At 47.3% G+C, this 14,392-nt stretch overlaps 1 protein-coding gene across 1 annotated transcript in view; it reads left to right on the forward strand.

The window, feature by feature from the left end:
- The window catches only part of LRRC8B (leucine rich repeat containing 8 VRAC subunit B), a 51,850-nt gene that overhangs the window by 28,020 nt on the left and 9,438 nt on the right, over positions 1 to 14,392 (forward strand). Inside the window, exon 2 of the mRNA XM_075322304.1 lies at positions 9,366 to 9,487. The gene's annotated coding sequence lies outside the window, so the exon portion shown is untranslated. The remainder of the gene's footprint in view (positions 1 to 9,365; positions 9,488 to 14,392) is intronic.

Genomic DNA, 14,392 nt, shown 5'->3' on the forward strand with positions numbered 1-14,392 from the left:
TTAACTGCATGAGAGGACACACACAAGCTAGGGACCCCAACGTAGAGAAATACTTTGGCGTAGTGTTGGGGCTCTATTGTATTGATCAATTCAGTAGCTAAATTTCTCTTTATTCATATATTCATGGCAGTAATGCAGATTCCATTTTTCCCATTTCATTCTTACATATAGCTATTGAATTTTTCATGTCAGTATTCACACAGCAGTTTCTGCTATTACATGTATTCCCCTTGCATAGTCACTGGTGTCCATACCTTATCTCCATATAGCTATATTTCCTGCCTAACTGTCCCTGTAACTAGTAGCATACATAAACAGATCCTTAGAAGTTGGGAACGCATACACCAGCCAGCGTCATGGCAGTGTGATACAACGCCGCGCATGCGCACAACTTTGTACCCATCAGCATTGCACTTTTTTGGCACCGGGTGTATGTGTACCCAACTTCAAAGACGCTCACTTCCGGTCATGCGCACTACTCTGAAGCCGGGTGTATGTGTCCTGGCTTCAGAGAGGAGTATTGTGCATAACTTGAAGAGCGAACGACTTCTGATCATGGGCAGTGAGTGTCTTTTAAGTCGGGTAGGCATACACCCGGCATCAAAGAAGCTCAATACTGACGGGTACAAAGTCGCGCTCTTTGTATCACGCTGCCATGACACTAGGCATTTGTAAAGCAGGTTATCATGCCCACAGGTGGGCCGACTAGCCAGGAAACATCCCTATGACTAGTGTGAGACTCATGTGGGATTAGTGGATGAGGGCAGGTATATCTCACCCCGGTATCGGTCCTATGTGACTTAGCCTGGCCAGGATCACCTGGCTACTAATGGATTAATGGGAGGTGAAGGACGGAGGTAAAAGGAATCTGGGAAGTTGGGGGAGGCTCTCCATCTGGGAACACAGTAAGCCTGGCTGTGTAGGAGACACTTGTGAGGAGCAGTGCCTGATGTTTGTATGGTTTAGCTGGAAGGGAGAAGCCCTCCAGTTGGTAGTTAGGATAACACTGTGTATAGTTAGTGCCGGACAGGCAAGGATTTATTTTGTTGGTGTTTTTTTTCTTTTTGTTTATGCTTCACTGCAATAAACCTGACCAAGCGTCAGTTACACCTTGAATTCGGCTGTCTGCCTGAGGTGAATACGTGCCCTTTGAACCCAGCAAAGGCGATCCCGGAGCGTGTTATCACATTGTGGTGGAGAATGCGGGCAGCACGTTACAGCGCATCATAATGGATGACGTGGTGAAAGCGCTGGTACAATCCGCAGCTGTGCAGCAGGAGGCTAATCGCTTGATGTCGGCACAGTTGAAGGAACTGGTGGAATCGACGGTTAAAGACCGCCAACTTTTGCAGCAGGTGGCGCAGCGTCTGGCGACCGTACCGGAGAATAATGCGGAGGCTGACCAGAGGGTGATTCATGTGAGTCGGTGCTGGCAGAAATTAACCACAGAGGACGATGTGGAAGCTTACCTGACCACGTTTGAACGGACGGCGGAGCGGGAAAAGTGGCCAAAGGAGCGATGGGCCGACTTGCTTGCACCGTTTCTGGCAGGTGAGGCCCAAAAAGCCTACTTTGATCTTGAGCCTGAAGCAGCGCATGACTTTGATAAACTAAAAGCCGAGATCCTTGCCCGGCTGGGAGTGACGACGGCCGTGCGAGCACAGAGAGTTCATCAATGGACTTATCAGCCCGATAAACCACCGCGGTCACAGATGTTTGACCTCATTCACTTGACCAAGAAATGGCTACAGCCCGAGGTTTTGACGGCGCCAGAGATGGTACAAAGAATCGTTCTGGATAAATACCTAAGAGCTCTACCGCCATCTCTGAAGAGGTGGGTAAGCCATGGAAACCCCACGACAGCGGATCAGCTAGTGGATCTAGTGGAGCGTTATTCCTTGGCAGAAGGACTTATGGACGATGCTACACATCCTCGCTCTTCCCCTTCTCGACGAGGATCTGGTAAGACTGTTCCAGGGTCATGGGGAGGAGGAAAATATCCTAAGGCAGTGGAGGAGGAAAACAGGACTGCTGGCCCTGTGAGGGCTAAGGTGCCAAACTATGGTCTCAGCAAGGGGCCCGTGAGGTGTTTCCGCTGCCAGGAGTTGGGCCACATTGCTGCAAACTGTCCAGTAACTGCAGAACCGATGCAGTGTGATGTCACGGACTTTGAAAAACGCAGGGCTATGGTTGCACGGGTAGTGTGTGTTGCTGCATGTCAAGGCGATATGAAAAAACACCTGTGTGAAGTGTCCATTGATGGCAATACTGTTGTTGCGCTGTTGGACTCGGGGAGTGTGGTGACTCTGGTAAAGGCCAGTCTGGTAACAGTCCCGATGGGACCGTCAGATAAATTTTCTGTGACATGTGTGCATGGAGACACCTGCTCGTACCTCACAACGGTCTCCTGCATTACTACGCCCTATGGGTCTGTGCATCATAAGGTGGGACTAGTACCAGCACTATTGCATGATATCATTTTGGGCAGGGATTTTCCCCACTTCTGGCAGTTGTGGGAGAACCAATTAGTACCCCAGGGTAGCCGCACGGATGATCCTTCTCCCACACCTTGTGTGGGCCCGGAGCCACTAGAGGATGCCCCACAAGAGGGTTCAGAGGAGGAATCCGCTGAAAACAACCCCCAGTTCCCCTTTTCAGTTCTGGCGGGTGATTCCGATGAACCCAGGGCAGAGGCGGACACGGGTGGCTGTCCCCCTTCCTCTTGGCTGAATTTGGAAGTCCAGAAAGATGACTTCCAAAGTGAGCAAATGAGAGATCCTACCCTTACTCAGGCTATAAAAAATGTTAAAATGATAAACGGGGTGCAGGTGGATGCAGGTACTAGGCTGGCTTACCCCTACATGGCCCTGGAGAATGACTTTCTCTATCAGATAGAGAAGAAGGGGGATGACACAGTACAACGATTGGTTGTGCCGAGAGCCTACAGGCGGAGAGTGCTGGACCTGGCACACGGACACATGATGGGGGGACACCTGGGGGTCCAGAAAACTACCGAAAGGATATTACACTGTTTTGTTTGGCCCGGCATGCATCACGATATTCGCACCTATTGCGAGTCTTGTCCCGACTGCCAAATGTCTGCGCCTAGGCCCCGTTTCTGTAGCCCCTTAGTACCTCTGCCTATCATCGAGATCCCATTTGAGAGAATTGGGATGGATTTAGTTGGACCCCTCCCCAAGTCTGCACGAGGACACCAGCACATCCTTGTCATCTTGGATTATGCCACTCGTTACCCCGAGGCCATCCCTTTGCGTAACACGGCCACCAAGACCATTGCCAAGGAGCTGGTCCATGTGTTTAGTCGGGTTGGTGTCCCAAAACAAATACTCACAGACCAAGGAACCCCCTTTATGTCTAAAGTAATGAAAGAACTCTGCAGGCTGTTACAAATAGCACAGTTACGCACCTCCGTGTATCACCCTCAAACGGACGGACTGGTCGAACGGTTTAACAAAACTTTGAAACAGATGCTCCGTAAGGCGATAGACAAGGACGGGAAGAACTGGGACTACTTACTCCCGTATTTGCTTTTTGCCATCCGGGAGGTGCCCCAGTCTTCCACCGGGTTCTCTCCTTTCGAGCTTCTGTACGCCCGACGTCCCCGTGGACTGTTAGATGTCGCTAAAGAAACCTGGGAGGGACAGGTCACCCCGTTCAAAAGCGTAATAGACCATGTAACCCAAATGCAGGACCGTATTGCGGCGGTGATGCCCATCGTTAAAGAGCATATGATACAGGCTCAAGGAGCACAGAAAAGGATTTATGATAGGGGGGCCAAGATCCGTACTTTTGCACCCGGAGATAGGGTGTTGATCCTGGTCCCCACGGCAGAAAGCAAATTTCTGGCAAAGTGGCAAGGCCCCTTTGAAATTAAGGAACGGGTGGGTGAGGTAAACTACAAAGTGTACCAGGCTGGTAAAAGGAAGCCTGAACAGATTTATCACGTGAATCTGATAAAACCCTGGAAGGACCGTCCAGCTCTGTCAGCAGGTCTGGCCCTTCCGGTCTGCAAGCAGACCATACCGGATGTCGGGACGGCGGAGACTCTGTCGGAGCGGCAAAAGACCGACGTCAAGCAGTTTGTAATCAACAATCACGAGTTTTTCTCGGAAAAGCCCGGGCAGACCACTCTCATTAAACATGACATCATAACAGAGCCTGGGGTAACAGTTCAGGTAAAGCCCTACCGAATACCGGAGGCTCGGCGGGAAGCTGTCTCCCGAGAAGTGAAGACCATGTTAGAGTTAGGTGTAATCGAGGAATCGCATAGCGCCTGGTCGAGTCCGATTGTGTTAATACCGAAACCAGACGGCTCCATTAGATTCTGCAATGACTTCAGGAGATTAAATGCGGTCTCCAAATTTGATGCATACCCTATGCCACGGGTCGACGAATTAATAGATCGGCTTGGAAAAGCCCGGTATATCACGACCCTAGACTTAACGAAGGGCTATTGGCAGATCCCGCTAACAGAGGCCGCTAAAGAGAAAACCGCGTTTTCTACACCGGAAGGTTTATACCAGTATGTGTATATGCCGTTTGGACTACACGGGGCACCGGCAACCTTTCAAAGGTTGATGGACCGAGTCCTGAGGCCCCATAGGCACTATGCTTCTGCGTATTTGGATGACATAGTCATATACAGCCTGGACTGGGAGACGCACCTCCAGAAACTAGAGGCTGTGATTGAGGACCTGCGGGAGGCGGGTCTAACAGCAAACCCCAAGAAATGTCATATCGGGCTGGAAGAAGCCCGGTATTTGGGATACGTAATTGGGAGGGGAATTGTTAAACCCCAGATTGACAAGATACAAGCCATTCAGAAATGGCCGCAACCAGTCAACAAGAAGCAGGTGAGAGCGTTTTTGGGAATAGCCGGCTACTACCGACGGTTCATTCCCAATTTTGCGGCTACCGCTGTTCCCCTGACGGACCTTACCAAAGGGAAAGACTCTGTCATGATCAAATGGACCACGGCAGCCGAAGAAGCCTTCCATAACTTAAAACTAGCTCTTTGCTCTCAACCTGTGCTAATGACTCCTGACTTCCGCAGCGAGTTCGTGGTCCAAACGGACGCTTCTGATGCCGGTATCGGGGCTGTATTGTCACAACTGAAGGACGGAGAGGAACATCCGGTCCTTTATCTTAGTCGGAAACTTAATAAGCATGAACGCAACTATGCCATAGTGGAAAAAGAATGCTTAGCCATTAAGTGGGCTCTAGAGTCCCTTAAATATTACTTGATTGGAAGGAAGTTCCGGCTGATCACTGACCATGCCCCTCTCAAGTGGATGCACTTGAATAGGGAACGGAATGGCCGAGTGACCCGGTGGTTCCTTGCACTTCAGGCCTACCGTTTTACAGTGGAGCACCGCCCGGGGGTGCGGATGGGGAATGCTGATGCCCTGTCTCGTGTGCACTGTTTTGTGGGTGCCGTTGCTCAGCCGAGGTGGTCTGAGCAGAGGGGGGGGATATGTGAGACTCATGTGGGATTAGTGGATGAGGGCAGGTATATCTCACCCCGGTATCGGTCCTATGTGACTTAGCCTGGCCAGGATCACCTGGCTACTAATGGATTAATGGGAGGTGAAGGACGGAGGTAAAAGGAATCTGGGAAGTTGGGGGAGGCTCTCCATCTGGGAACACAGTAAGCCTGGCTGTGTAGGAGACACTTGTGAGGAGCAGTGCCTGATGTTTGTATGGTTTAGCTGGAAGGGAGAAGCCCTCCAGTTGGTAGTTAGGATAACACTGTGTATAGTTAGTGCCGGACAGGCAAGGATTTATTTTGTTGGTGTTTTTTTTCTTTTTGTTTATGCTTCACTGCAATAAACCTGACCAAGCGTCAGTTACACCTTGAATTCGGCTGTCTGCCTGAGGTGAATACGTGCCCTTTGAACCCAGCAAAGGCGATCCCGGAGCGTGTTATCACACTAGTCACAGCCCTCATTAGCATCTCATAAAGGATGTTTAGAAATACTTTATGTATGCTACTAGATGCAGGGACAGTTAGGCAGGGATTGTAGATATGTGCATGGAATTGCTTGTGGTTCTGGGTATACTGGGGACCTGACAAGTTTCCTTTAAGCTCAGCGTGCTGTCCACTGCCCAGAGGAGCAAAGTTCTTTGCATTCCCTCACTGCCTTTTTGATTATAGTTGTTGGACCATCTTCTGTGAACTTTCAATTCCCAAATATAATATTTTGATTTGTAGACTTCAGTCAGTGTTGATGGCAGAAATATAAGACAAGCTAATCGGAAAACAAGCGTTCCCGATCTATTCATTGAAACAGGCAAGCAACCATCCAATGAACAAGTGAAATGCCAGATCATTCTGCGCAATGATTTGTAAGCAGGATTAAATAAAATTATCGGTAGCACCTTGCTCCTTGTTAACAGAACATGACATGCCAATAAAATGATATTCAATGGGCACAGAATGATTGTTTTACTGATCGTTCTGTGCACATAATGTTCATTTGGTTTGTCTACAAAGGCCAGTATAAGAACGCTGATCAACTTGGATGTATCCGATCTGCAGAAGTTTAACAACCTGTATCGGCACACGTAAACGGTCCAGAAGTCTATTCTTCAGTGTTTGGAGGCGAGCACAACTTAATAATCATCAGGAGTCTTAGCATCCAAACCCTATCCAAAATACCTGGAACTTGAAAGAGCAAGCGCTTTCCTAAAACCCCTCGCTCCTCGCCCTACTGATCGTACAAGTCACAGTGTCAGACTTGGACTTTGACAAATCCTAGCTATAGAGCGTGCCGTCTTTATTGGATTAATCCTTTCGCCTTCAAAAAGATAGTAAAGAATGACGACTTATTTGTGATAGTACGAAAGCTGGATGGCCACCTTCGCAGCTCACGTATGTACGGTTACTAAGCTTTCCGAGACTCCTAAGCTGCAAGATGTGTCCAGAAGTCAGTGAGTGGCACTCCTCTCCGTACTTTCTGCAGTGCTGCGCTGCTCTTTTCAGAGATAAAACATGTATGTCTTTCCCGTGGGATTCTGTCGATTGTTCCCATGTCAGAGCTCTTCCCAGAACCACTTGGCTGACATACATTTTAGATTTATCGGATATCATCCAGGACTGCGCAGTATCATGTTTTCAAAAGTTAACCAATTTTTTTTTTCTTTGCTTTGGAATAAATAATAACCTAAGAGACATAATAGAGCCTAATTATAGAAGTTTAAAGCGCTGGTAGGAATAAATAACATGCCATAAGATTAGGTGGATGCATATCCATGACAACTCACCATTAGCCTTAAATGTGTTGTCCACTACTAGGACAACTCCTTTTGAGTCCACGTTTCCCAAAGGTAAAATAGTAACGCCTATAGGGTGCCGGTGCAGGAGGTGGCTAACAGCAGTGCCTGGGCTCACTGATCCGGGCCGCACATGGGGTTGTGATGCCATGCAATCCCCACGCCCAATCAGCGCCGGCTTCCTTCTCCATGCCTTTTGGACCAAATGAGCAACAGGAAGTGAGCGCAGAAGGGGTTGTCCTAGTAGTGGACAACCCCTTTAATGGTCCATATGCACACTGCCATATACCACTGTATTTTTCACAAAGGATATTAAATTAAAAGGTTTATCTGACACCGCTCACTTTTGCATTTAGAGGTTACTTGGATTAGTTTGCCCTTTTTTAATCTCTAAAGGCCCAGTCACACTAAACAACTTACCAGCGATCCCAACAACGATACAACCTGATAGGGATCGCTGGTAAGTTGCTAGGAGGTCGCTGGCGAGATGTCACACTAAGCGACGCTCCAGCGATCCCACCAGCAACCTGACCTGGCAGGGATCGCTGGAGCGTCGCTACACGGGTTGCTGGTGAGCTTGTCACACAGGCAGATCTCACCAGCCCCCAGCGCCGCGTGGAAGCGATGCTGCGCTTGGTAACTAAGGTAAATATCTGGTAACCAACCCGATATTTACCTTGGTTACCAGCACACACCGCTTAGCGCTGGCTCCCTGCACACCTAGCCACAGTACACATCGGGTTAATTACCCGATGTGTACTCTGCTACGTGTGCAGGCAGCAGGAGCCGGCTTCTGCGGACGATGGTAACCACAGTAAACATCGGGTAACCAAGAAGCCCTTACCTTGGTTACCCGATGTTTACCTTCGTTACCAGCGTCCGCCGCTTTCAGCTGTCAGTGCCGGCTCCCTGTTCCCTGCATTCCTAGCCACAGTACACATCGGGTTAATTACCCCATGTGTACTCCAGCTACGTGTGCAGGGAGCAGGAGCCGGCACTGACAGCTGAGAGCGGCGGACGCTGGTAACGAAGGTAAACATCGGGTAACCAAGTTAAGGGCTTCTTGGTTATCCGATGTTTACCGTGGTTACCAGCGTCCGCAGAAGCTGGCTCCTGCTGCCTGCACATTTAGTTGTTGCTGTCTCGCTGTCACACACAGAGATGTGTGCTTCACAGCGGGACAGCAACAACTAAAAAATGGTCCAGGACATTCAGCAACAACCAGCGACCTCACAGCAGGGGCCAGGTTGTTGCTGGATGTCACACACAACAACATCGCTAGCAACGTCACAAAAGTCGTGCCTCAGCAGCGATGTTGCTAGCGATGTTGCTTAGTGTGACGTGGCCTTAATTGTGGACATCTAATCAATGGTAAAATCACTGATCACAACAATGAAATTAGAGAGGGGGCTAAGAAAGCATGGTGCTACTTTTGTTCCCTTTTGGCTTTTTATTTTGAAGTCCATATATTCAGGCTGTTCTAGTGAATATTGACTTTGTTGTCTCCAAAAAATTCTCATAGGAGCAGAGAAATCACTAACGGGACACAGTGCTCCTAGTGCCCGAGCATCTGGTTCTGGTGATCTGAAGTGTTATTTGTGGTTGCATAACCATTGTTATGGACATGATTATATGAAGATATCCAAAATGCAGGACAAGATGGCACTTGCACCCATATTTGCAATGCATACAGAGACATTTTAAAAGAAATTTGTTCTTATATTTTAGTCTCTGGAATTTACCAAGTGAAGTAATGTGATTAAGTATTGCTCCTTGGAAGGATTCCAAGTGTCAGGTATAAAAACGTCTAACGTCCTTTTAATAAACAGTCTTTTCTTCCTGCATTGATCAGAGCACGTCCTGGTTATTGATCACTATGTGATTATTGTATGCATACATATATCAGATTCACAATTTGGAATGCAGACAATTAGAATGGTATGTGCCTGATTGTTGTGCACCCCTAAGGCACCATTGATTGGACATTGATGGCCTATGGCAGCGATTAGCCATCAGTGTCTGTAACAAGTCATTCCTTCTGAAGTTGTTATAAATATGTTTGCTTTCCACAGGAGGGTTATGATGGCGTTGGGTCATGATCCAGAATGAAAGCAGAAATGAAGAGATTGAGACTGTGCAAAAGATGCAGACCCCCTGATTGAGGAATCTTCCAAGCTTCCCTTGTAACTTTGAGGTTAGTTTTATGGAATATGTGCTTTTTACATTATCTCCATCTCAATCCTATTTATACATAGACTCACTCTGCATATTTGGAAGAAGTATCGTTAACTTTTCTATATAAATTTTGAAATCTTTTTTCCCCCCATTTTTAAAGATATAAAAAGTATGCATTATCTATAAGGACATGTTTTTATAAATGTGCTATCCATGCACAAGTACCCTGAGTTTAATACAAGAGGTATAATGTCCTCACCTGGTGACTTGTGGGACTTCACTGAGATTAAATGGCCATTCACGCTTAAGGCTATGTGCGCACTAGAAAAGTGATTTTTCTCAAGAAAATGTCTTGAGAAACTTCTGGGAGTTGAAGATTACCGCACCTGCGGTAAAAAAACTGCACCAAAACCGCGGGAAAAACGCATGCGTTTTTGCCGCGGTTTTGCCGCGTTTTTTTTCCGCAGGTTGGTCCCTGCGTTTTTTTTTATGCTGAACTGCAATAAATAATATAGATAATAGATAGATAATCGATAGACAGATAATGGATAGAGGGAAAGATGGATAGATAGATGAGAAAGACCTATATAATGTCCCCACCCCCCTGCATATTCTAAGCTGGCACCCTTTAGTGACTTTCATGTGGCACTAAAGGGTGCCTAGCCTTGTATTTATGTATTTAGCCAAAAAATAAAGAAATAATTAAAAAAAAAATGGCGTAAGGTCCCCCCATCTTTTGTAGCCAGCTAGGGTAAAGCAGACGGCTGCAGCCTGCAGACCACAGCTGGCAGCTTCACCTTGGCTGGTAATCCAAAACAGAGGGCACCCCACGCTGTTATTTTACATTAAATAAATAAATAATTTAAAACAAAAAACGTGGGGTCCCCCCATATTGGATCACCAGCCAAGGTAATGCGGACAGCTGGGGTCTGATATTCTCAGACTAGGGAGGTCCACTGTTATTGGACACTCCCCAGCCTAAAAATAGCAGGCTGCAGCCGCCCCAGAAGTGGCGCATCCATTAGACGTGCCAATCCTGGCGCTTCACCCCAACTGATCCCGTTGCCCTGGTGCGGTGGCAAACGGGGTAATATATGGGGTTGATGCCAGATGTGTAATGTCACCTGACATCAAGCCCTGGGGTTAGTGATGTCACGCGTCTATGAGATACCTGACATCACCAACCCAGTCAGTAAGAAATAAAAAATAGACAACAAAAAAGTTTTATTTGAAAAAACACTCCCCACATTCCCTTTTTCACCAATTTATTGACAAGAACAATCAAACCTGGGTCCGGCGTAATCCAATAAGGGGGGGGTCCCACGACGATCCATACCATAGTCACTGTCCCAGTAAGTGAAGAACAGAGGGTTCCCCATTGGCTGGGAGAGTAATGCAGTGACCTGAGCTAACATCAATAGGTCATTCCAGGTCACTGCAGGGGATCACAAGTGCTGCCATCAGGAGGTTAGATGAGATCATTACCTGCTGTGATGATCTCCTGCAGTCCTGCCGTCACCGCTGTCACTGCCTTCTATGCCCGCCATGTTCTCAGCAGTATCGCGAGAGCCCGTGACGTCACTGCTAGTGACAGTCTCGGGCCGCTCGCGAGACAGGCATAGACAGCAGTGACCGCTGTGACGTCAGGAGGCAGGAGATCGTCACAGCAGGTAATGATCTCATCTCACCTCCTCATGGCAGCGCTCCGCATCCCCGCGTCTGCACGCACTGCTGTGTGTCAGTGTCTGCCTGCGCTGCAGCGTGACAAGCTGCTGATACTGCGGGCAGACACTGACACTGCAGGGCGGGCAGCCGCGGGGCTGCAGCAGGACACAGACTGCACGGGCACCTGAAGGTCACACGGAAGTGCTTCTGTGCGGCGTCCAGGGAGTGTGACGTCTGTGTTTACTCTGCTCCGTTTCCTCTTCTGTTATAATGACATCACTTCCTGCAAAACCGCAGGCAGCGATGTACATTACCGCAGGTAAATCGCGGCTATACCGAGGGTATACCGCACATCATTTGCTACCTGCGGTATACCCCCGGTATTTCGCGATTACATTACAGTGAATGGAGTGAAATACTGGGGGTATACTGCAGGTACCTGCGGAAAAGAAGTGACATGTACATTTTCTCAAGAAATTTTCTCAAGAAAATCTTCACAAGGAATTTTCTTGAGAGAAAAACGCAGCGTGCGCACAGCTATTTTTTTCCCATAGGTTTTGCTGGGGAATGTCTGCAGAAAGATCACAAGCATTTCTCAAGAAATTTCCGCAGCAAAACCGCGGGTAAATCCGCAGGTAAAAACGGCTAGTGCGCACATAGCCTAAGGGTGCTTTACACGCTGCGACATCGTTAGCGATCTCGTTAGCTATGTGACACACCAGATCGCAGATGAGATTTGCCGAGATCGCACATAGGGCTTCTTCTTTTTTTTTTTTTTTTTTTTTTTAGCATCGGTCACGTGCGATCTCGACAAATCGTATGTGCGATCTGGCGTGTTACATCGCGCTAACGAGATCGCTAGCAATGTCGCAGTGTGTAAAGCACCCTTTAGACAGTGCTCCCAGATATTGCTTTCATTCAAAAGCATTGCACAAACATTAAAATTATTGATAAAACCTTTAAGGAGATTCTGTCAGCACAGAACGACTTTCCAAACCAAGTACAGGCGCCCAGTGCATCATGGCAGAGCTGTTTATATAAATACACCTTCCCACCTGCTTGTGTTTTCCCTCTATCTCCACCCTCCCTTGTTCTTTGATAGACAGTAGTGATGAGTGAGCACTACCATGCTCGGCTGCGGTCAGACGCTCGGATGGGCTGCAGTTGAGCAGCCAAGTATATTTGAAGTTAATGAGGAACTGAAGCATTTTTCAGGATGATCTTCCATAAAAATGCTCGAGTTCCCTTTGACTTCTATTATACTCGGTACATGAGTCGTGCCCATCCGAGGATCCAACTGCTCATTACGAGCACCGAGCACCCAAGCATGGTAGAGGTTAGTCATCGCTAATTGACAGCTTTGGTTTCATAGAGCCAGAGAGGGGCGGAGATGAAGGGAAAACAAGTAGTTGGGGAGGTGCACTTACATTTGTGGCCCAACCATGATCTACCGAGCGCCTTTACTTGCTTTGGAGAGTCCCGTTAACTACTGAATTGTCTTTTACTGTGTATAGTTCCTTCATCCAGTAAGCAGGGTTGTAATTTTGTGGGTTGATTTTAGTACATTATTGAAAGTTCAGGACTTTTCCACCAGTTTATAGATAAGACTATTCACTGACTTTATATTTATAAAACTAATGTTTGCATCATCCAATATGACCGAAGTTTGACAGTAAATAGTGTTAGCGTTATATTTAGAAGGGTTTTCCAAAAACTTTGTAAATGTATCACTTAATAATATAATATCTGTAGCCATTGTCAGGCAGTTTCCCATCAGTCACCGATCTTCTGTAGTATGGGGCTTCCATCCCTACCTCTGGAGGGGTCAGGTTTACATGCTGGGCAGCAGATGTCCAGTGATTAAGGCCAAAGCAGTACAATGTTCACTGATATGTGCTGCGTATGAAGATGGTAAGTGTCGTGTGTGCTGCATATGAAGATGGTGAGTGTCATGTGTGCTGCGTATGAAGATGGTGAGTGTCGTGTGTGCTGCGTATGAAGATGGTGAGTGTCGTGTGTGCTGCGTATGAAGATGGTAAGTGTCGTGTGTGCTGCGTATGAAGATGGTGAGTGTCGTGTGGGCTGCGTATGAAGATGGTGAGTGTCGTGTGTGCTGCGTATGAAGATGGTGAGTGTCGTGTGTGCTGCGTATGAAGATGGTGAGTGTCGTGTGTGCTGCGTATGAAGATGGTGAGTGTCGTGTGTGCTGCGTATGAAGATGGTGAGTGTCGTGTGGGCTGCGTATGAAGATGGTGAGTGTCGTGTGCGCTGCGTATGAAGATGGTGAGTGTCGTATTTGTTTTCACTGTAAAAAAACACTTTCTCAAGATAAATAGATAGTAGTACATTTAAATAACATGGGGAACTTTGGTTAAACACTTTTTGATCAAAAAATGTAAAAGGCATCCCATCGCGACAAGGTGTACCCAGTCGGGATGGCCCTATTCTATATTATCATCTTACCTTTTGTCAGTGACATCAATGTAAATAAGGACAGAGCAGCACAGTGCTCTGACTGCAGCACCTGTCCATGGGTAGCTATATAGATGAAGTATCTAGCTCGGAGGGAGGGACCACATCCCCATTTATACAGAGTACAAACAATACAGAAAAACAAAAAACATGAGCCAGAAAATAAGTTTGTATACATGCAATAGGAGCACGTTCACACAGTGGCCATTTCACAGACCAATCCCAAGAGAAAAACACAAAATGAGCTTAACCTAGTACCTTATGTTAGCTAAATGTATTAATACTACCGTATTTTCCGGTGTATAAGACGACTCCCAACTTTTCCAGTTAAAACATAGAGTTTGGGATATAATCATATTTACTCGAGTGTAAGCCGACTCGAGTAACGTCCCCATTGTTTAGTGAAATCCCCTGCTGTAATGTCCAGTGCACTAATGAGCCATTGTTTAATATTGCCCTCCTGCTGTAATGTCTCCCTTTGTATAGTATAGTAATGTGCCCTGTCCATAATGTCCCGTGCAGTCATGTCTCCATTGTTTAATAATGTCCTCCTGCTGGTCCCCTTCTGTTCCCTATCACGCAGTTGGTTACACACAATAAATATTCTCACCTCTCCTCTGTTCCCGCGCAGCCTCCAGCTGTTTCTTGCAGTCCGTACACAGACTCCTCCATGATAGCGTGAATGGAGCGGCCGCTGCAGGATGTTGTCATGACTTTACTACAGTTGAATGCTTTACGGCGCCACAAAGCATTCAACTGCAGTAAAGCCTGTCCAATACACAGCACC

This window comes from Anomaloglossus baeobatrachus, chromosome 8 (assembly GCF_048569485.1).
Source record: "Anomaloglossus baeobatrachus isolate aAnoBae1 chromosome 8, aAnoBae1.hap1, whole genome shotgun sequence".
Taxonomy (NCBI): domain Eukaryota; kingdom Metazoa; phylum Chordata; class Amphibia; order Anura; family Aromobatidae; genus Anomaloglossus; species Anomaloglossus baeobatrachus.